The sequence below is a fragment of the Oryctolagus cuniculus genome, chromosome X (assembly GCF_964237555.1).
Source record: "Oryctolagus cuniculus chromosome X, mOryCun1.1, whole genome shotgun sequence".
Lineage (NCBI taxonomy): Eukaryota > Metazoa > Chordata > Mammalia > Lagomorpha > Leporidae > Oryctolagus > Oryctolagus cuniculus.
This window is the reverse complement of record NC_091453.1, coordinates 124,394,757-124,417,317: the sequence shown is the minus strand read 5'-3', so window position 1 is coordinate 124,417,317 and position 22,561 is coordinate 124,394,757. Positions and strand designations below refer to the sequence as shown.

Here is a 22,561-nt window from a genome sequence, read left to right as displayed (position 1 = left end):
TTTGTTAGCACCTCTGGGGAAAAATCTCCTTCTGAAAATATCTTTTTGTGTAACATGGAAGACTTCCAGAATGGCAAAAAGTGTAAAGTTTTGTTGTTTTATTCCTTGAAAAAATGCTTTGCTTTCCCCATGTTTTCCATCTTTTTTCTTAATTATTCCATTTTACTTGCTCTTTAATGAGAGGATTATACCATCATCAAGGTTGGGATTGTATTGAAGGATTCACTCTTTAGAATGATCCTCATGTTGGTGCAGTCATGGGAAATGCATCTGCATTTTTGAATATATATACAGGGAAAAGTACTGAATATCCCTGTGTCAGGACACAATGTTCAAGGCTCCAGAAAACATCTTTTATACCAATTCTCCCATGTGGGTGGCAAGGGTTCAAGCACTCAGGGCGTGTTCCACTACTTTCCCAGGCACATTATCAGAAATCCAGATAAGACTTGGAACTGCTGGGAGTATACCGGGCACCCTTATTGGATACTGGTGTCTCTGGCATCGACTTAACCCATTGAGACAGAATGCCAGTCCCAACATATGAATTTTGAGTAACACAAAATTTTGGGCCATAATAGGTAGCATGTCTTAACTTAGTCTATCCTGTCTCATGTAGAAATCCATACTAAATAATGGTGCAGTTAAAACAGAGTGCAGTTAAAACAGAATCTATAAAATATATGCCATAGTTTAAAGTTTGTGCTTTTGGACTGGTATTGTGGTACACAGGTGAAGCTGAAACCTGTGATAAACACCTATTCAAGACCCAGTGGTTTCATTTCTGATCCACTTCCCTGCTGATATGCCTGGGAAAGCAGCAAATGATTGGCCTAAGTGCTTGAGCTTAGCCACACATGATGGGAGACCTGGATGGTATTCCTGGTTCCTGGCTTCAACCTGCCCAGCTCTGACTATTGTGGCCATTTGGAGAGTGAACCTGTGGATGGAAGATCTCTCTCTCTCTCTCTCTCTCTTTCTCTCTCTCTCTCCCCCCCTTCTGTGTGTGTGTGTGTATGCGCGCGTGCACGTGCGCGCATGTGTGTAATTCTGTTCCAAGCAAATAAATAAATCTTTAAAATGAAATTAAAAAATAAAGTTTGTGTTCTGGGTAGTGAAGAAACTGTCAGAAACTAGAAGATTAGTTAGGCATTTTCTGTGTTAGAAAAAGTTTCAGTAAAAGCATTATCTGCAATGGTAGCTTGAAAGGCAGATCATGCCCATAATGAATGTGTGGTTTTAGGGGAACAGGTTGAAAAACAGAAGCTAGTTACATGTATTGGTTAACTTTTGTCTGCATTTCTCAAATTACTACAAAAACATCTAAGCTTAAATGTGATAATTAGCTGGTTTTAAAACATGAATGAAAGGGAATTGAGAATCTAGAAATTGTGGACCTTCAGGGCTAAAAACTAAGTTTAAATTTGAAGCAATGTGAAATAAAATTGCTAAGGTTTTTGAGCAATAAAAACAGATTTAATCTTGTGTTCACCAAGGAAACAGCAAAAAATATGGATGTCTCCTGACATTTTGTTAAAAATCTTTGAACTAATTCAACCTATTATCCCAGTGAATGTATCAAATCAAGAGTATAATCTTTGTACCCATTATTATTAACAACTCTCATTAGATTTAAATTTTCTGGAATAAAGTTTCAACTAAGTGTGTGGCACCCTTCATTTGGACCAAATGGCTCAGGAAAAAGACACTAAGGATGGGGCTCTCCCATAGAAAGCTTGATGGACTCAAGGTACGCAAACCTAAGTTAAGAGAGGGGAATATAGAAAGAGTTGTGATATGGTTATCGACATAAACAGCTAACTGAAATGCCAATAGTGATAAAGACTGATAGAGGTTTTTGGGAAAATAATTATAGACAAAAGTACCATGAACCTGGACCCAGTAGTATGTGAGCAAGTTTTAAAGTGCTACTTTGGACCACAGTCTCTTAGCAGTGCACATACACAGCTATATTTCCAGTGAAAGAAGTTTCTCCATGCCAGTTTCATACATGTTCTAAAAACACAATGGGGACAGAGAAATTCCTGGAGAGTGGAGACAAGAGCTGTAGACAAACAGTGGACAAGAAAGCTACTAAAAGGGAGGACTACCAGGGCATATTCCCAAAGAAAATTTCTAAATTTTCTGTGGCAGGAATCTCTCCAACAGTTGCCCAGAGAAATGTCATTGTTGCTGTGGCCTGATGGCTGCTTTATGCCTCTCATTCTTCTGCTTTCTGAATTAAAGAGTTTAATGCAATTTTCCTATGCTCATTTCACAATTGTATGCTGAGAATATGGATCTCTCACTTAGAAACTACAATATTTTACCCTGAGCTTTGATATAATTAACTTTGAGTTTGGAAAAATGATTGGGTGGTAGTTAGGATTGTCCCTGTTGGAGAAAGGGTAAAGTGTTTGACAAAACGGGAGGGCAAGGAACCAGTATTTGTTAGTCAGATTGTTAAGACTGCATAAGACCTTTATTACTTTTCCTTTATGTATGAACTGCTTTCTGGAAGATCATACTCCTCTGCTTGTTTGAACTAGACATGAACACCTGGCCTGCTTTGGCACATGAAATGTGAACAAAAGTAACATGTCACGTTTAGGGAGAAGACCTCTGAATTAGTACATACCTGAGCAAATTTTGTATTCCATATGTCATGACAACCATTAGTACTGTGTCTGCTAACTAGTGGCAGCTTTGTTAGAGATTGCATTGTGGACCTAGGAGAAGTGGGCTCTGAAACAAAACCCTTAGATTACATGTGATGAGCATGTAGTGGGAGTGAGAACCCAACCTTTGTTATTATAGGTTACTGAAATTTGGAGGAGGGAGATTTTGTGTATCAGAACCAAGTCTATCCTAATTTGAAGCTATTGAGAAGTAATTGGGAGAAGAGTAAATTACAAATGGCCAGTGAACATGTGAAAAATGATAAGTGAGTTGTAGAAGTGCCCTTTAAAGCAGTGCATTTAATTTGGAACTTGTTCTAGAGTACGTTTAAGATGTTTAAGATATAATATACTGTAAGGATTTTTCTTCAGGAGACTGGAGTTTTTGTTTTACCATATGACAGCTATAGGGTTACAGCTAGGGAAAAGATAAAATTTTATTTGAGTTTCACATGTGCAGCTTGAACAAAAATGGCTAAATTGGTGAATCATGTTTGCTCTGACATGTAGCACCATATCTGACAGTCTTCTTTTTAGTCCTCAAATTGGTTAATTTATCTTTCTACTCAAAGATGGTATTCCCCTACTTCCCAAGGAATACAGCTCTAAATCCCATCTAGCCATTGTATCTAGCTCTTAATTCCAAATTCTCAGGATTGTATGTAGTAATCTTCATCTGGTCCATTTGTTGTCTCTTTTTATTTTTTTGGAAACTGATGATTTAAAAGACAGATTATCTGCCCCAAATCAAACACACCTAACATACAAGTATAGAACTAGGCAAAGATAACTTTAATAAACATTTTGACAATATATATTTTAAAGATTTATTTTTTATTTATTTGAAAGACAGAGTTACAGAGAGAGAGAGCCCAAGAGAAAGAGAGAGAAAGAGGTCTTCCATACACTGGTTCACTCCCCAAATGGCCACAATGGCCAGAGCTGCACCGATCCGAAGCCAGGAGCCAGAAGCTTCTTCCAGGTCTCCCATGCGGGCGCAGGGTCCCAAGGACTTAGGCCATCTTCTGCTGCTTTCCCAGGCCATATCAGAGAGCTGGATTGGAAGTGGAGCAGCCAGGACTCTGCCGCCCATGTGGGATACTAACACTTCAGGCCAGGGCTTTAACCCACTGCGTCATAGCGCTGGCCCCGACAATAGATTTTAATATCTGTTCACATTTTCCCCTTTCCTTCCCATCTTTAATAGTTTCCTGTAAATATATTTATCCACCTTGTAGATTTGGGTTTCAGCCATGTGCCTTGCTTTGACTAATTAAATGTGAGCAGGTATCTTATGCTGTGCCAAGACTAGAGATTTAAATGTGCCTGTGTGACTTAGAATTCACTCTATTACTCGTTTCCTGAACTAGGTGGCAAGATGCTCTTGGTAGCTGTTCTTCACTCTGAGTCTCAGAGTTAAACTGGAACTTAACCACAGCTGACCCACAAAACCTATGAGTGAGAACTGGCTCCATTTTGTTATAAGCAACTGATATATACAGATTTTTAAATGAAGAAAAAGTTAAAACCATTCCAGTTTAGAAAGGAGTAGTGGGAGTGAGTGTTTGGCCTAATAGTTAAGATACCCATATCACATCCTGGGTTTGATTCCCAGCTCCAGCCCCCAATTCCAGTTTCCTGCCAGTGCATACCATGAGAGGCAGCAGGTGATGACTCAAACAATTTGATCCCTGCTACTCATGTTGTAGACCCAGATTTATGTTGCTGGACCTGGTTTGGCTGGAGCTCATTCATGGCCATTGTGGGCCATTGGGAATGGAACCAGAGAAAGGGAGCTCTCTCTGTCTGTGTCTCAAATAAATTGTTAAAAGGTGGTAGAGGGGTATTAGGAGACACAGAACAGTCACTGTGATGTGCTAATTTTGAAATTTCTCTGAAAGATGCTGTGAGTCTGCCGACCTGTGGGGTGGGAATGATCGTAGATTAAATTCTGCTTCTATACTCTGAGTGAACTCCCTTGTTCATTTTATCTTCATGAAAAATGAAGCTACCCTCTAGGGAGCGGTTCTTAGTTCATTATTGTTTTTGGTCACATCTGAAATGTGTGTTGAGGAATAAGCTTTCTTAAGGGGCTACAAATCCTTTGATGTCTTCTTCAGACTTATGGAAAATTGGAAGACCCAGGTTTGTTTTATGTCTAGAATAGTACAAGGCACTTCAGTATAATCTTACGTTTTCTTTACCCACATAGTTACCTCCAAACTTAGTAATTTATTTGCATCTAGTTTTATGAACCAGGGGTTACAATTAAAGTCTTTATGTAGGCATGTTTTTCAACTATCACTTATTTCTTTGCCCCCTGTAGTTTTATACCTCTTTAAACCTGTGTTTGAAGTTAGAACAAAACATGGAGAGGCCACTTCTTCAACTCTCCCCCTGCCGAGAGTCACTTTGAGAAAGTTTCCTGGGCATTGAGTCTTTAATATTATTTTATGCTGTCTCTTATCATTGTGCCATGCAAGCAAGGTGTTTTTCCAAGTCTGCAAACCCAAGATTTCTGGTTCCTCCTTTGTTCTTTTATTTCTTCTCAGAAATCAACCACTTTGTTTTTTGGTTATCTTTTTCATAAAATATCTTCCCAAACACAACCAGCAGAACCTTTGGCTCTAACACTTCTCATTCCCTTCTCTTCTGCTGTTAAATGAACGCTATGGTAGTGTTACTGAATGTTTTGCTACTTAATTAAATAGCTCTCTAGTCATTTCACCTATATGTTTCTCTTTCCCATCAAGATTTCTGACCACTAAGGTGGTGCCAAATATTTTTGTTAGTTTTGTTTTAGGATCATCCCATTTCTGGTACCAATTTCTGTATTAGGTTAGGTCTTAAAAAACCACCTTAGCAGCTGTGAGTATAAATTTGAAGATACTGGAGTGAGATGAATCATTTAGGAAGGCAGTGCTCTTAGCAGGGTGAAAGTTATCTAGGTCTTACCTAGAGGTACTGTGTATAAAAAAATACAAGCAGATTTCCAATTCAATTGTTTGTAGTTATTGATATCCATAAATAGTGAAGTTTTGATCTCATGGTACTAAATATGAAAGAAAATTTGTAATGAATCACTGTTTAGACACCAGTTAAATCCATCACCATGCCACGTATCATCTTACCTCTTCCATCAAACACTATAAAGGCAGTAACAATAGCATACTTGCTTTGCTCCAGTGTAAAGAAATCTTTGGTTAGCATGAGCGCCATTGATTAGAAATTCCGACATAAAACTCTTGGGGCAATGGCTTGCTCATTTGCTACCCAACTTCCCCTCAGCACCAGTTTTAAGCCCAGTGAAGTATATAATTTTCAGATTATTAGAAAATATATATTAACACACTCAGGTCAAGAAGACCTATCAAATCAAATACTGTTTAATTTTGAGAGCAAGCACTTATAGGATAAATGCATGATAAAAATGAATGTTTCTGATGACAAGGGCTTTTTCTCAGTATCCATAAACAGCCCAATAGGGGGACTATTCTTCCAAATAGTAGAATACGGGCTCTCAGGATTAGGGCTCTAATTTAAGGTATTCAGTTGCAAATGAGGAATACATCATGATCTCAAAGAGGAAAATCACTCCAGATTTATGTCATGTGGATTTGATTTCAGACATTGCTTGGAGTAGGTTAATCCTACTAAAATAATTTATGGAACATCATTGCTACTTTGGCATAAAGAAATGTTCCACCTGTGTTTACTGTGTGGCATATTCCTTAAACGTGATGTGTATTTAGATCTGTGTGAACAAAAAATAAAGAAATAAAAGGGGAGGAAAAGGGAAAGAAATGACCTCAGCTTCCATAAAAAAAGTTCTGCAGTTTCTGTCACCAATTGGGTTCCTTGTGAATTAAACTCTGAGGTGGAGTTTTATATGAAGGAAGTTTATTGGATAGTGTTCTCAGGATTACCACCTATGGAGATAGGAAGGAAGCAAGATTGAGCAGAAAAAGCTCAACATAGTTGATAAATTTATAATGAGGGCCTCAATAAACTGTACAGAGAATTCTGGAGGTGAAATATCCATGCAGAGTAGTCCCAAATTGAAGTAATGACCTGGACCATTTCTACTCCTCCCATAACTTCCGTTTCTTGCCTCCTCTCTCTCCAGTCACTATATCGAGGCTGTTCAGAGAAAATTTTGATTTTGGGGGATGTGTCTGTCTCCAGCTGTCAGTAATTCTTATACATGGACTCAGCTGAGACAAATCAGTCAACAACACCTCATCTATAACAACTGAGGAAATGAGAGTTTCAGTTCTGGAAGTGGACAAGCCAGGTGGCACATCAGAATGTCCACTAGAGTTCTCTGTCAAGAAAGAAAAGAATCTAACAACATTATTTATTGTTAATATGTGTCATGGTGGGGTATAAGGGAGGTGGTAATGAAGAGGGAGGTTGATAGGGAATGATTGGTTTAGATACGATTTTCTTTCCTACTGTGGTCCCAAAGATGTCAGTCTTATTGTTCAGCCTTTTTGACACTAAGTAATGTTGTAAATGTCATTTGACTAAAAACTATACTACAGTATTCCCCAGGCTTCAAAACTATGATGGTCCTTAAAGATGACCCAGTAAAAGCCCCAGAGATGTTAAGTGTTCAGTGTTGGAAGTCATAACAGGGATTTATATAAATTACTGATGGGTGAGACATGACAGAAATCAAGTGTAGCTCACACTGCAACATGGTGGGAATGTGTGGGGAAGAGATAGTGAACTGTCAGAGGAAGCTGAGCACATGTGGAATAGTAGCAGAAAGTAAGCAAGAAGTGTAGCTGTGAGGCAAAGGGTTATGAGGACTAGCATGAGAAAAGAAGGACTAATGTAGAGAAATACATAAAGAAGAGACTGAATACAGAATAAAGGGGACCCACTAGCTTGGATGGTTTAACAATGTGGTGATTCACCAGAGTCACCTCTGACTTGAGGCTTGATGGAAGGAAGAGGGAAGGAAGAACTTCCAGAGGGCATGGATCTGAACCTAACAAGCAGTTAACATAATATGTTCTTCTAGCATCATGGTCATAAGTAACACAGTTCTTTTTTGTTCTGTAACATAATTCTTTTGGTTATATACTTATACATTGATTGGATCCCTGGATTCTTACCATATGCCTGTGAACAAAGCAGAACTGGGACTGTGGTCTCCATTTTGCAAGTAAAGAAATGGTTTAACTTTCCCATGGTTGCCTTGCTAGTATGTAGTGCTTTGAAACATTAGTTCACCTTGCCCTTTATTCAAGTCCCAGCTATATCCTCGGGTTCAGCTATTTTCTAAGTGGCATATCTTACCCTAGTCTCATCTTCTCTCTAGTGCATCTTTTCCTCTGGCCAGAGATACTTTCCAATCATTTCAAAAACGTCAATGGTTATTCATTCCCTATATAGTAAAGACTAAACTGCAGCATAGCACTCAAGGTCTTTACCATTTTCAGCTCATTGACCTTTTAAAGTCATTCTGACAGACTCTGAATGCTGTGTTGCCTCAATCTCCTCAATCCAGTGTTCCAGTCATGAAGGAGTATTAGCTAGTTACTTAACAAAACACACATGCCCTTTGTAATTTCTATGCTATGGAAATGTTTTACCATTGCCATAAACAACATCCATCCTCTTCTTTGGCAAAAAAATCTTGCTTACCCAAGATCATGTAAGTTGGCTCTAACTAGCAGCTTGTCCATTGTTCAACAGTCAAGCTTTGTCTTTGAGAACCCAGCTCTTTTGTTTATTCTCTAATCTAGTACTTTTTACTCCTTGATTATAATTATATGATAGTATCTCAGTGTTTTTTTTCCCCACTGAACTGTCAACTCCTGCAGGTCAGAAACCATATCTGCTATGACTTTGTTTCCCATCAGACTGACAGAGGGATTTACACCCAACAGGCACAGAGTAGATATTGAATTCAATACTATACTAATCTTAAGGCTGCCCTCAATGCTTATATTCTTTGGTCCATTGGACACACATGGTAATAGGAGAGCTGGAAATTGTACATAAAACACCATTCATGATGTCTATCTCACATCCTTGAGCATTCACCACCTTTAAGTCTTACAGACCATGAATTAGATATGAAGGTACTTCAAAAGCTTTATGGAAAAATGAATTGAAATCTATACACAGTCTTTTTCATAATACTCATTTTATGAACTTTTTTGAAGACCCCTTGTATGCATGGATTTCAAATTCAGGGGGACACTAAAATAAACTTAACTTTTAATTCATTTTTCCATGAACTTTTTAAGGTACCCTTGCACTTTTCTCACCATGTATGGCATTGAGATGAACTGTTCCTTTCTGTACTGTCACAGATACTTCATAGTATAACCACCTACAATAAAAGCCTCTAAAATACAACAAGTCTGTTTAGGCTATAAATAAACATTTCTCTATGTTTTTAGGGGTTCAGTTTGTATTGATTACTATTTAATGTGAGGGGTTATTTTCAAAGAACGACAACCTCTGGCTTACTTTGATCATGACTGTTTCCTTGTGAAGCTTAGAGTAAGTGTGGAGGCAATAGATGGTTGTCATAGGGTGAACAAGTTGGCCACATAGGTTGTTGTGAAGAATGGCTTGCCCTGGTCCTTATAGGGGCAAGATCTAATAGACCCTGGTACCTGAAGTTTGGAAAATCAAGCTACTTCCCCTGTTGAGGAAATAAGCAAATATGACCCTATGGTATGCCCCTCTCCACTACCACCATCATCATAATAATAGTTTGAGGTAAAATGTGGAAAATGAAGTATCTGGATAGAGGGCATAAATCAGAAACCACTTCTCTACTATTCCCTAAGGTGTTTTTTTAGGAATCAATGTAAGAAGAAAGAACCTAGTAGAGTAGAATTTTAGTGTTTCCCTCAAGTCCATGAAGAGGTTGGTGGTGTGTTAGACCAAATGTTAGGTTCAAGAGAACTCGAATGATGAAAATGAAGTGGTGATCTGGTATCCAGTAATACGATTTTACTCAGTAATTTTGCCAATGTTAGTAGTAATAATAATAAACACAGTAGAAGCTTTAATATGAAGACTGGCCTGTTAGAAAGAAAGTCAATTCTCTGTCTTATTTTCCCTGCTTTAGGTTGGCAACCTGAATAGGCTACTATCTGTGATAGGAAAAGGAGAAAAGCTGTGAGGTCTGTCTCCAAGATTGCCAGTCATAGAATCTGGTTTGCTTAGAAGGAGATTTATACCCACAATAATCTGTCCAGAAGCAGAACTTGAATCCTAGCTGAGGGCACACCAGAAAGTCCATGTTAGACATCTCGTCCCAAGTATGGTCATGTGTAGCTTAATGCTGGGGGCACATTCTGAGAAATGTATTGATGGGCAACTTCATTGTGTGACCATCATAGACTATACTTAGACAAACTGAGACCGTGACACATTGCTAAGCATTGTTGTCTTCTTCGACCACTGTTGTGTATCCAGTCTGTCATTGACTGAAAAGTCTTAGGTACATGACTGTATAGTCAAATAGGGGAGCACCAACAAAAGTAGCTATACATCAAACGATTTATAAAGTAGGTAGAGTGGTTGAGAAAGAAGGCTTTGGTGAGCAAGGCAGTGCAGGAGTACCCTTGCCTGTGATGCCTAGGACAAATGTAAAGACCAGGAAGAAACATCCTTATGCATTATTTGCCAGTTTTGATGCAGCGTCCTTTTTGTTAGGAAATGACCTCTGACTCAAGGCAGAGGACCTGAAATTTCATTGTTCTGGCTGATTACTCCATTTAAAAAAATGTCTAGCCTCTGATTCTTCATGTCAGGCTCAGCATGCTTTCACCTAATTTGTAGTTTAGAAATCACTGGTTGTTACTTTGAACTCAGGGGGCCTGCCTGTGCCAGGTGACTCTTTGTGACCAGTTTCAAAACAGGAACATATTGAATGCCAGGCTGTGTGGTAATATTCACTGTAAAATCATTGACACAATTGATAACAAGAAATTAGTTTCATGATTCCAGAATAACTGAAAATCCATGGGAGAGTTGACGCTTGTTTCATAACATGCAATCTTTGTCAGAGAAGCAGGTGGCATGCAGTTAAATACAAGGGCATTCCTTCTTAGCAAACACTTTTCCCTCTGCTGGGAGTAATTCAGAGATCAATTTAGCTTGACCACACCTGATCCAAGCTGGCATAATTATTTTTGATTAGAACTTTTATAAAAATAAAATAAAAACTCTTACCATGTAAGAAATTGAAATTATATGCATTTAATGATTCAGTGGTAAGTTATCTTTATCTGCTTTTATTTATGTCCCCATCATCTTATTCAGGTTTCAGAAAATTACAGTATAACAAATTTTAGGAGGCAGTCTTCAAGGACTTTGCTTTGTGGTGTAGTGGGTAAAGCCACTGCCTGCAACACCAGCATCTCATATGGGCACCAGTTTGTGTCCTGGCTGCTCTACTTCCAATCCAGCTCCCTGCTAATGGCCTGGGAAAAGCAACATGGGTGTCCCAAGTGTTTGGGACCCTGCCACCCGTGTGGGAGACCTAGATGAACCTCTTAGCTTCGCCTGGGACAGCCAGGGTATTGTGACCATTTGGGGAGTGAACCAGCAATTGGAAGAGCTCTCTGTGTCTCTCCCTCTCTCTCTGTAACTCAGACTTTCAAATAAACAAATCCCTTTTTTTTAAAGCAGGCTTCAAATAAGACATAAATTATAATGATCTACAGTACTGCAAGATGGTATTAACACATTCAAAATGACTTGTCTGTTTCTGCTTTTACACTGAGGACCAGACCAGCTGCATTTAAAACTTCTTTTTTCTTTTCTGTGCTATTTTGGATTTATTTTTCCACTTAGAAAAAATCAAAGGCAGCAGTCAGTTTTATTTTATTTTTTTAGATTTATTTATTTACTTGAAAGAGTTACACACAGAGAGAAGGAGAGGCAGAGAGAGATAAAGAGGTCTTCCATCTGCTGGTTCACTCCCCAACTGGCCGCAATGGCCAGAGCTGTACCTATCCAAAGCCAGGAGCCAGAAGCTTCTTTCAGGTCTCCCATGTGGATGCGGCAGCCAAAGGACTTGGGCCATCTTCTACTGCTTTCCCAAGCCACAGCAGAGAGCTAGATTGGAAGTGGAGCAGCTGGGACTTGAACTGGCAGCCATATGAGATGCTGGCACTGCAGGCGGTGGCTTTACCCGCTATGCCACAGCACTAGCCCCATCAGTCTTATTTTTGTTGTTATTTTCATGTCATCTTAAGAAATAATGTTTCACTCTATAGACTGATGATCTGAGAGTCTTTGGATTGGAGAATTTTTTTTTAAATTTATTTGACAGGTAGCATTGTAGACAGTGAGAGAGAGAGACAGAAAGAAAGGTCTTCCTTCCATTGGTTCACTCCCCAAATGGCTGCTTTGGCAGGCGCTGCGCTGATCCGAAGCCAGGAGCCAGATGCTTCCTCCCAGTCTCCCATGCGGGTGCAGGGACCCAAGCACTTGGGCCATCCTCCGCTGCCCTCCCAGGCCACAGCAGAGAGCTGGACTGGAAGAGGAGCAACCGGGACTAGAACCCGGCACCCATATGGGATGCCGGTGATTAACCAAGTGAGCCATGGCACCAGCCCCTGGAGAATTTTTAATTTCAGTTTTCACTCATGATCTCCACAGCAGGAACTCGCTCTCCTTCTTTCTAGTTCTTACAGATTTCTGCCATCATGAATAAACCTTTATAGGGGCAATAGCATGACTGAGTTTCTATGAGTCTTCTTGTCTTTGTTTCCATTTCTGAAAAGGAGAGGGCTAGGTGGAAGTCTCTGGGTTCCTGTGTCACTAACACTAGCTCTGGTCTTTCTTAGCCAGACTGCAGCATTTTCTTTCTCTCTTTATGCATCATGGCTGTTTCCTAGCAGAAGTAACTGGGGATCTGTATTACTTAATCACTGTATTTGTCAGAGTATTATGGCAGGTTACTTCCTAAAGCAGTTGGACCCAAAACACTAGGGCCCTTCTGTAAAAGCTCTAGTGTCCAGACTCAGATATATGCATACCAGCTAGCCTGGTTTCCCTGCGTAGCTACTCCGCGGAAATACTTTTCTCCATTGCTCTCTTCAGTGATTTTTCACCTCTGGCCCTGTGCATTACACATCCTACGTTAGTTTTTCTGACTGACTGCTTGAATGTATTGCTACTTCTTTGTTTTCTACTCTAGGAATTTACTCAGCTTCCACTTTGGGGTGTTTCTTCCTTTGATTGTCAGTACTTTGTAACTGGTTTTGTTGTTGTTGATAGTGCTGTTTGTGGTGGTGCTGTTCTTAAGAGCTGGGAGGGAAAAAGGGTGATGTATTGAGTGATATAGTTGCCAACTGTGATTATTCTCAGAAGAGTTTGTGTTTAATATTCTCCATTTTATGACCAGTTTCTGGGAAGTGCCCTGGGATGCAATACCAGTTTTTCTTCATCTTAGCTCTATTACGTAGTTTATAAACCCTTTCTTGGTGTTTGTATGACCACAGATTTTTGTGTCCTATACAGTCTACTGTATTTTCCACCAAAAGTTTTTTTCTTCTATTCTCATTTTATTTCCATTGTCAACTATTCCATTAGCTTCTCATAGAGAACTGGATTTGAAACCTGGCTTTGTTTCTCTTACTACCTGTTAAGTCTTAGGCAAGTTACTTGATTTCTGTGAGCCTGTCTAAAGTACAGGTCAAAAGTGGGCAAAGTCTGGCCTGCCAGCCATATAAGATCTGCAAAATCATTTGATCTGGCCCTGCCAAGGAAACTGCAGGCAAGACTCAAATTCAATAAATCTATAACTGGCTAATTTTCAAGTTGATAATGTCATATGGCCTCTGAATGATGTTATAAATATCCAAATGATCCTTGACAGAAAATCAAGTTAGCCATCCCTGGTACAGGTGATAATACTTTCACCATATTTTTAATGTGATGGTTAAATGAGATGATATCTGTGAGAATGTCTGGCACAGTGCCTGACTCACAGTGGGACCTACTACCTGTATATTCCATTCTCTCCTCCTTTCTTCTTCTTCGTCTTTAGTTTTGTACTAGAAGTAACAAAAATTGTTTTCATAATTCCACAAAGCATGTCTGTTCAGTGGGGCATGAAGCTTTGTTTCAACAGGATTCCCTGGCATACTTAGAAAGGCTTCTAAAAGCACCTAAGTGAATCTAGACTGCATTTCCATAATTCAATTTGTGTCACTGGTTTCAGTAGACACTCATGGGTCATACTGAGTTTTTTTAGTGACTTATCCTATACATGGCAAATATCCATTGCATAACTATTTACCTGTAATTCTTCTCAGATACTTTTGATTTCTTTTCTGTACTCCTTACATACTGAAGTAAATGGTCATTTCTCCTTCATGCTTTCTCAAGTAAACACTATCTGTCATAGTGCTTACCCTGCCAACAAGACACTCAAGATTGGGACTTCTGCACCTGGACCAATCATCAACTCTAGTATACAGTTTTTCAGAGATGCTGCCGTCCCATTTAAACATATATCTATTCTTTTTGCTTGCAAATTGAGCTTCAGTTTCTGATAAATCCTCTTTTTCCTTCATCTGCTAATCTTCCAAATGATTGGCTGTAGTCCTTACTCACTGGCTTATCTTTGTAACCATAACCACTTCTAGGCATATAGAATTGTCCACATTTCTCATTAATTTTGTGAATTCAAAGTACCTACTTTTTACTTAGAAAAAAACAAACCTAATGCACTTCCATAGGCTCTGTTATACAGAGTGCAGCTTTTTAGAATTCTCTGGTTATCTTACTTATCCCTAGTTCCAGAAGGCATGCAGTTCTTTTATATTTGTATTTATTTCATTTAAAAAGCTCAGAAACAAAGACAGAGAGACAGAGAAAAATCTATTTGTCATTCACTTGTTGACTCTCCAAATGCCCACAATAACTGGGACTGGACCAGTTCTAAGCAAGGATCCCAGAACTCTATTTGGATGGTCCCTGTGGGCGGTAAGGATCCAACTACTTGAGCTATCACTGGCTGCCTACGAAGGTACACATTAGCAGGAAGCTGAACTCAGAAGTGGAGTTGGGCCTTGAACCCAGGTACTCCAATATAAGATGTAGGCATGCCAAGCAGAATCTTAGATACTAGGCCAAATGTCTACCCTGCATATGTGATTCTTAAGACACAGTTGCTCAAATGATTTCAGCCCTGCCTTTATGTATCTCACACTTCTTTTGTATTTGTTTTTCCATGCAGTTAACACAAATTTTTCATTACAACAAGAACATCCAGATATATCACAGAAAACAGTACTTACATACCTACTGGGCATGACTGATGAGAACAGTGCGACTCAGAACCAGAAATTTCCCTTGAAATCATCAGAACTGATACTCTCTCTAAAGTAACAATCTCATTTTGATAAATGATTATCTGACTTCTAGAGATTGACATCATTATCACATGATGATATTTTTAGAATGTTCTGATTGGTATAGAATTTATTGGAGTGTTGAGCTGAAATGTAGTTTATTATAATTTTCACCAAGTGAAATAGGGTCCGAGTTCATCCCTCCTCAAACACACAGTTCTTTTCCACATGACAATCCTTCAAACAGTGGAAGATGTTAATATATTGCCTGTTAAGTTACTTCTTTTCTAAGCCAGCCCAGTTCTTCTGTTATCAGAGCTTCCACACTCTTTACATCCTAACCATTCGCTTCTAGATGCTAACATATCAACATTATCTCTAATGTTGCATTATGAACTAAGTCAAGGGGTGGGTGTTGTGGTGTAGTGGGTTAAGTTACTGCATGGGATGCCTGCATCCCATATTGGAGTGCCTATTTTGAGTCCTGACTATCCTGTACTTTTTAAAATTATTTATTTAGTTAGTTGGAAGTCAGAGTTACACAGAGATAAGCGGAGGCAGACAGAGAGAGGTCTTTCATCCACTGGTTCACTCCCTGGTTGGCCGGAACAGCCAGAGCTGTGCCAATCCGAAGCCATGGGTCAGGAGCTTCTTCCGGGTCTCCCATGTGGGTGTAGGGACCCAAATACTTGGACCATCTTCCACTGCTCTCCCAGGCCATAGCAGAGATCTGGATTGGACGTGGAGCAGCCAGGACTTGAACCAGAGCTCATATGGGATGCTGGCACTGAATGTGGTGGCTTTACCCACTATGCCACAGCGTTGGCACCTACCCTGCACTTCTGATCTAGCTTCCTGCTAATGCACCTGTGAGGTGGTGGATGATGGCCCAAGGACTTGAGTTCTTGTCACTCATGTACATGAGTCACTTAGATGGAGTTCATGGCTTCAGCCTTGTGCAGCCCGGACTCATAGGGGCACTTGAGGAGTGAACCAGAGGATTGAAGGTCTCCCTCTCCCTTCTCTCTCACTCTTTCATTCCCTTTCTGACACTCTACCTTTCAAATAAATAGATAACTCCTTTTTGAAGAAATATGTCTGAGTATTATGTAAGGCCTGTTCCTTGCAGAATAGAGACCAACATCTCAATTGTTCTATATAGTATGATTCTTCTGATAGAACCTAAAATCATAATCACTACTCAGGAACTTCATCACATAGTTGACTAATTCTGAGCTTGCAGAAAACAGTATAACTCTTTTTTCTAAAATCTATTGATTTGCTCTATCAGTTTAATCCTGAAGTTAGTGCTTCTGCTTGTTTGATTTCATTTTGGCCCAGATACTGAGTTTCATGCTTAGCTACATTAACTTTAATTGTGCTCAATTTACTGTTGTGTCATTTCAGCCCATTGAGGTCATTTTGGACCCTTTCTCTGTCGTTTGCTTTTATGTCAATTCAAAAAGAATAGCTTTCACAAATAGTGTCCATTTTGTGAAACAAATACCAATTTTTAATTTTTTATTTACATCACTATTATATTCTGTTCACAGTATGTTGCCATCTGTCATACTTTATTTAACTTGATAAGTCTGTTTAAAGAGTATTTGTAGACCTATGGGGATTAGATTCTCTTTTGAAAGTTCAACACTTACATCTGAAAGTAAAGTCAGTCCTTCATGTATAAACAAACTGCCACTATAGCTAAAACTTATGAAAGGAGAGGGAGAAAGTAGAATTCATAATAACAGAATCAGTTTCTTTTCCCAGAGTAGATAAACATATCATCCAAACAACTAATGTGGCAGATCACGTTGGACCATTTTAATCTATTGTCCATGGTACTTTATCTTAAGTTTGACCCTGTCTATTAGTTTCCCCAGATGGTGGAGAAGATTATGTGAGATGGTAGTAGAAGAGCCTGGTCCATGACTGGCATATAGTTGGTACTAAGTATGTATTGTAGTGATTTTTTAATCCCTCACCATTTTCATCAAGCTGTGGATTTCTCTCTGTGTTACTGATAAATAAATTTCATCCACCATGTTTCAGTTTCTTTTTTAACATGATGATGGATATTCTTCCCAAAGTCTCATTTACCTCCTGTGTCCTGGACTTCACATAGAGTTCCGTTTGAATTAAACGGAGCAATATTTGACAAGAGCAGATGCTGGTATCAAGTGTATTTTGAACCTACAGAGTCCTAGCATATGGAGAGTTGATGGGAAAGCAAAGGCTGATCAGATCTGAAGGAAAGGCTATTTGCTAGAGGAAAACCTGATGGGCTTGAGCTTCAGACTGTCCTAACTCATTTCTCATCTCTTTAATACACTTAAGAAAGGTGATTTTGGAATGGAAATGAGAAGGTTTGCTCAGGTAAGTGTCATTTGAAAAATGTGTTGCTTCTGTCCTTCATGACTCACTTGTGATTTCATCTGCTTTCAGCTGATTGAAGACAAAGGCAAGAAGGGCCTTGGTGTGTCCTCCTAGTGTCATGGTCACTTTTTGACCTCCCACTTGTGAAAGTACAGCCATCAAGCTGTGTGCCCCTGTGCTTCTCATCTACCATATGTCAGTGGAAAATCAGTGCAGCATGTAAAATGTAAGTCCCTAAAATCAACCAAGGTGATTGAGATTTAAACAATAATTGCCTTACTCCTGAATGTCCACTTTTTCGTCTGTAAAATGGGGATAACCAAAGTATTCACTTTAAAGGCTTATTGTGATAAAGTGATAATATGTTATCTGCTGTAAGAAAAGTACTTAATGAGTGTTAATTGTCATCATTGTTAATGTTTTACATAATTTTATTGTCTGCTACAACTTGAGTATTATTTCTCAAAATATATGAAGCACACCAGGGAGATTGAATATTCTTCAATTTTCCTTTTGTTAAAGAATATCACTAATTTTGTTCCCCATAAGACTACACTAAGTCTAAAAATCAATTAATGAGTGTATTTAATAGGAAAGACTAAGTTGACATCAGTGTGTAACATGGGTAGGACTGTAGAGGAGATGAAGATAGATTTATTAGGGCAGCCTGAGTTTTTTTTTTTTTTTAAATACTTGGTTTTTTTTAAAGGCAGAATGACTAGGAGGAAAAGAGATCTTCTGGCTGCTGGTTCACTCTCCAAATGATTGCAGTGGCTGGGGCTGGACAAGGCCAAAACCAGGAAGCTGGAAATTCATCTGGGTCTCCCACATGGGTGGCATCTTACAAAACTTGCCCCAATGTGTTAACAGGGAGCTAAATCTGAAGCAGAGCAGCCAGGACTCGAACCAGCACTCCAGTATGGGATGCAGGCTTTATAAGCAATGTCTTAACCCACTGTACCACAACACCAGCCCCAGGACATTCTTGTTTATTTTAGAAGCAGCAGTAGGGATGGAAAGGGAAATGGGGATGAATATAAAAGTTACTGAGTAGTTAAGGCTAGGATAAATGGATTGGGGTGGGGGGATCCAAAATGAATGCAACTTTGAAATCAGGTCATGAGGAAGGTTGACAGGCCAGAAGGGTATATGCTGAGTATCAGAAAAGGAGCAGGCTAAGAAGTAAATCTGATGTATTTCATATTGTATACATCAAATTTGATAATCAGCACATGCACATATTATCCAAAGCATGGGGAAGAAGTGAGGCTATGGGAATGCAGTGTTGTCTAACAATAATGTGGAGAAAAGAATTGAAGAAAACATCAGTTACAACCTTGGAGAAGACCCACATTTTGGGATGGAATGAAAGTGCTTATGAAGCTTGAGATGGTGTATTTGCCAAAGAAATGATGGAGTTCCAGAGAGTGTTGGGTCAGTGGATCTAAGGAAAGCTTATTAAGGGGCTGGCACTGTGGCATAGTGAGTTAAAGCCGCCACCTGCAGTGACAGCATCCCATGTGGGTGTTGGTTCAAGTCCCAGCTGCTCCACTTCCGATCCAATTCTCTGCTATGGCCTGGGAAAGCAGTGGAAGATGATCCAAGTCCTTGGGCCCCTGCACCAGCGTGGGAGACTTGGAAGGAGCTCCCGGCTCCTGTCTCTGGATCCCTCCAGATACGGCCATTATGGCCATTGGGGGAGTGAGCCTATAGATGGAAGATACCTCTTTCTCTCTCCCCCTCTCTCTCACTTTCTCTCCCTCTCCCTCCTTCCCTCCCTCTGCCTCTCTGTAACTCAGCCTTTCAAATAAATAAATAAATCTTTAAAAGAAAAGCATATGAAAATGGAAGAACATTAAGTACTACAGAGCTCTAAGGGATTTGTGAGCCAAGAAAGGAAAAACTGTTGAAATTCACTTATTGTGACACTGATGGAAGCAAGACGGTGGCCATTGTAAAGGGCATGTGTTTTAAGATGGGAACTGTAACTTCTTAGCCTTGTTTTACTAAATGGGTAATAAGCAGATAATACTAGTGCCTGTTTCGTAGGGCTATTGTGTAGACAGATGGAATAATTCATGTTACTATCTATCAGAATGTGTTTATGTTTCAGGTTATTTGACCTGCCATTAAATAAAGAAGAAGAAAGAGTATAGTTTTCTGTAGACTCTCAAATTGTTGGCATTATGTTTCTTTGTATGTGGAATATGGCATGGGTCCACATTGGTGCATGTGGCAGAGGGAGAAAGCCTCCAATAAAGACACTGCCTGACACACACATGCATCCACAGAGACGCAGACACACACACACACATAGCTCCTTTCTAGAGTGTCAAAGCTTTCCCAAGCCCCTGTTTGACCCAGTTCAGTCACTTCTCCCTTTGGTGACCCGTACACCTAAAAAGTATCAGATGAAAATTACTAATGCCTCTCATTCAGGCTATTCAAGTGCATTTCCTATATTGAGATTATGACAGAGGGTCTACGAGTTTTAATAAAATGCTTTAATTCACATTTGTTTCTGTATTCCCCTTCCCTCTAGAATCAACACTGTAGGAATGAAAACATATTTTAAAAACAGAACCTAAATTATGAGAAATTAGTGAATGGAAACCTATTGGTAAGTTTTGAGTTAGCTTTTTGTTTTCGATGCAGTAAATAATTGAAACGAAACCACACACCACATCCTGCTCAGGGTGGCATATGATACCGGCAGTATATGTGTGAATTTACAATGTACAAATTCTTTTCAAATCCATTTCCTCGTTACCTCCTGGCCAGCAAATATGTAAGGGGTGTGATAGCCAGCCCTTCAAGACGTGCATCACCTGCCCCCCACGATTCCCAGGGGTTCACATACAACAGTTCATAGACTGTGCTACGAGGAGTCGGTTCTGATACTGCATTTGTTTTACAGAAGCAGAGCACTGAGAATTTTCGATTCTTGCCTGATGTCACTCAGCTAAGAGGTCGGGGAGCCGCGATTCAGACCCTGGTGTCTAGCTTCACAGTCTGTGCCCCGCTGCTTTGCCCAGCAGCCTCTCTGAAGTAATGACACTGTGTCTTCACAGGACACCTGCCCGTGTAAATGGAAGAAACAGAGCCGGGGATAGCGTCTGCCTCAGGAATGTGGATTTGGGGTATGTTTAGTGGGGGCATATTTCCCGACAGTTTTTTTTTTTTTTTGACAGGCAGAGTGGACAGTGAGAGAGAGAGAGAGAGAGAGAAAGGTCTTCCTTTGCCGTTGGTTCACCCTCCAATGGCTGCCGTGGCCGGCGCGCTGCGGCCAGCGCACCGCGCTGATCTGATGGCAGGAGCCAGGTACTTATCCTGGTCTCCCATGGGGTGCAGGGCCCAAGGACTTGGGCCGTCCTCCACTGCACTCCCTGGCCACAGCAGAGAGCTGGCCTGGAAGAGGGGCAACCGGGACAGAATCCAGCGCCCCGACCGGGACTAGAACCCGGTGTGCCGGTGCCGCAAGGTGGAGGATTAGCCTAGTGAGCCGCAGCGCTGGCCCCGACAGTTTTAAAAGCAGATAGGATTGCCTTCTTACAGATGTGAGAACCTAATGCTAGAAGAAGTTTATGGCTTGTTAGATTTGCTTCATTATTTATAATCATTTTTATAGTTATGATCTTTTAAAAACAATCTCTACTGAAATATTTTAATTAGCAAACATAGTAATGCTAATTGCAGCTGTTAAAACCATGTAGACTGGAATCCCCTCCTATGTCTGGTCTCCATTGCTACTCAATTGAAGTGAACAGTGTTAACCCAGACATGAATCTATTATAACCATCATCAGGGAAAATACCAGCACACAAAGGAACACACACACATTAGCAGTGTGGGAAAGAAATGTTGTTGGCATCAGATGTAGCAGGAATTGAGCCATTTCATATAGATTCCTCTTAACTTGCTGGTGTAATTTAACAACAGGTCATGGGAAATGATTGTGGTTTCATGTCTTTAACATATAATGCTTTAATCCATTTTGAATACATTTGGGCATCTGTGTAAAGTAAGGCTGTCCTTTCCCAAATATCCAAATTACTCATCTTGCTCCTGCTCCATTGCCTAAATTCTGGGCCAATAACACAGTGAGTTCATTGTCATTGCCATTGAACTCCCCTTGGAATCCATTAAGGTATAGTCCTTCCTTGTCCCTTCCTCTTTTCTTCTCCCTGATCTTGCAGATGGATTTAACATCTGTTTGCCAACTCCCCCTAAAGGGGTTCCATTGAGATGTCAAAAACATTTTGAAACTCAAAATTAATTAAAAAAAAACACATTGTCTTTCTAATTATAAGTTTCCCTTTTAGGAAAATTCCTGGAATAAGCATCATCTTACTCAAGTCTTCTCTCATATTCTGCAGTTTTAGTTGCATTTTTATGTTTTATTTTTTTGACAGGCAAAGTTAGACAGTGAGAGAGAGACAGAGAGAGAGAGAGAGGTGAGTAACATGTTGGTTCACCCCCCCCCAAATGGCTGTTATGGCTGTTGGTTCACCCGCCCCCCCCCCCCAAATGGCTGTTAGGCCGGTGCGCTTTGGCAGGCGTGCTGCGCTGATCCAAAGCCAGGAGCCAGGTGCTTCCTCCTGGTCTCCCATGCAGGTGTAGGGCCCAAGCACTTGGGTCATCCTCTGCCTTTCCAGGCCACAGCAGAGAGCTGGACTGGAAGAGGAGCAACCGGGACAGAATCTGGCGCCCCGACCGGGACTAGAACCTGGTGTGCCGGCGCCTCAAGGTGGAGGATTAGCCAAGTGAGCCACGGTGCAGGCCTAGTTACATTTCCATACCATTCATGAACAACCATCACTGAAAAGCTCATTGTAGGCGTTTTAGGTTTTATCAGTGTCACAAACAGCTTCTTTTTTCCCATTCTTTTTTCTGATGGATGTTTGCTGAAACACTGATTTCTATAGAGCTTTTCTTTTTATTGCACTTCACAAACATCTATATACCATTTTCTTTGTTCCAGACATGTTACATGTTTTGGTAAATAGTGTATTAAAACTCCTGTGTTTTCGCTGCTGTATCATCAAGGCCTAAAACAGACAATGCCATCTGTGCTTTAGAGGTAGCTCCACATTAGCAGCACATCATCCAGTGCTAGATATTGCCAGAGAGAACGAGAAGATCCCTGGCTTCGGGGGCCTTTCC

The 22,561-nt window shown here is 40.1% G+C and overlaps 1 long non-coding RNA gene across 1 annotated transcript in view; it reads left to right on the top strand.

The window, feature by feature from the left end:
• The window catches only part of LOC127487112 (uncharacterized), a 45,478-nt gene extending 23,582 nt beyond the window's left edge, over nucleotides 1-21,896 (top strand). The window contains exons 3-5 of the long non-coding RNA XR_007913647.2: nucleotides 17,468-17,624; nucleotides 20,470-20,538; nucleotides 21,811-21,896. This is a non-coding gene — a long non-coding RNA (uncharacterized lncRNA). The remainder of the gene's footprint in view (nucleotides 1-17,467; nucleotides 17,625-20,469; nucleotides 20,539-21,810) is intronic.
• The last annotated feature ends 665 nt before the right edge of the window (nucleotides 21,897-22,561 follow it).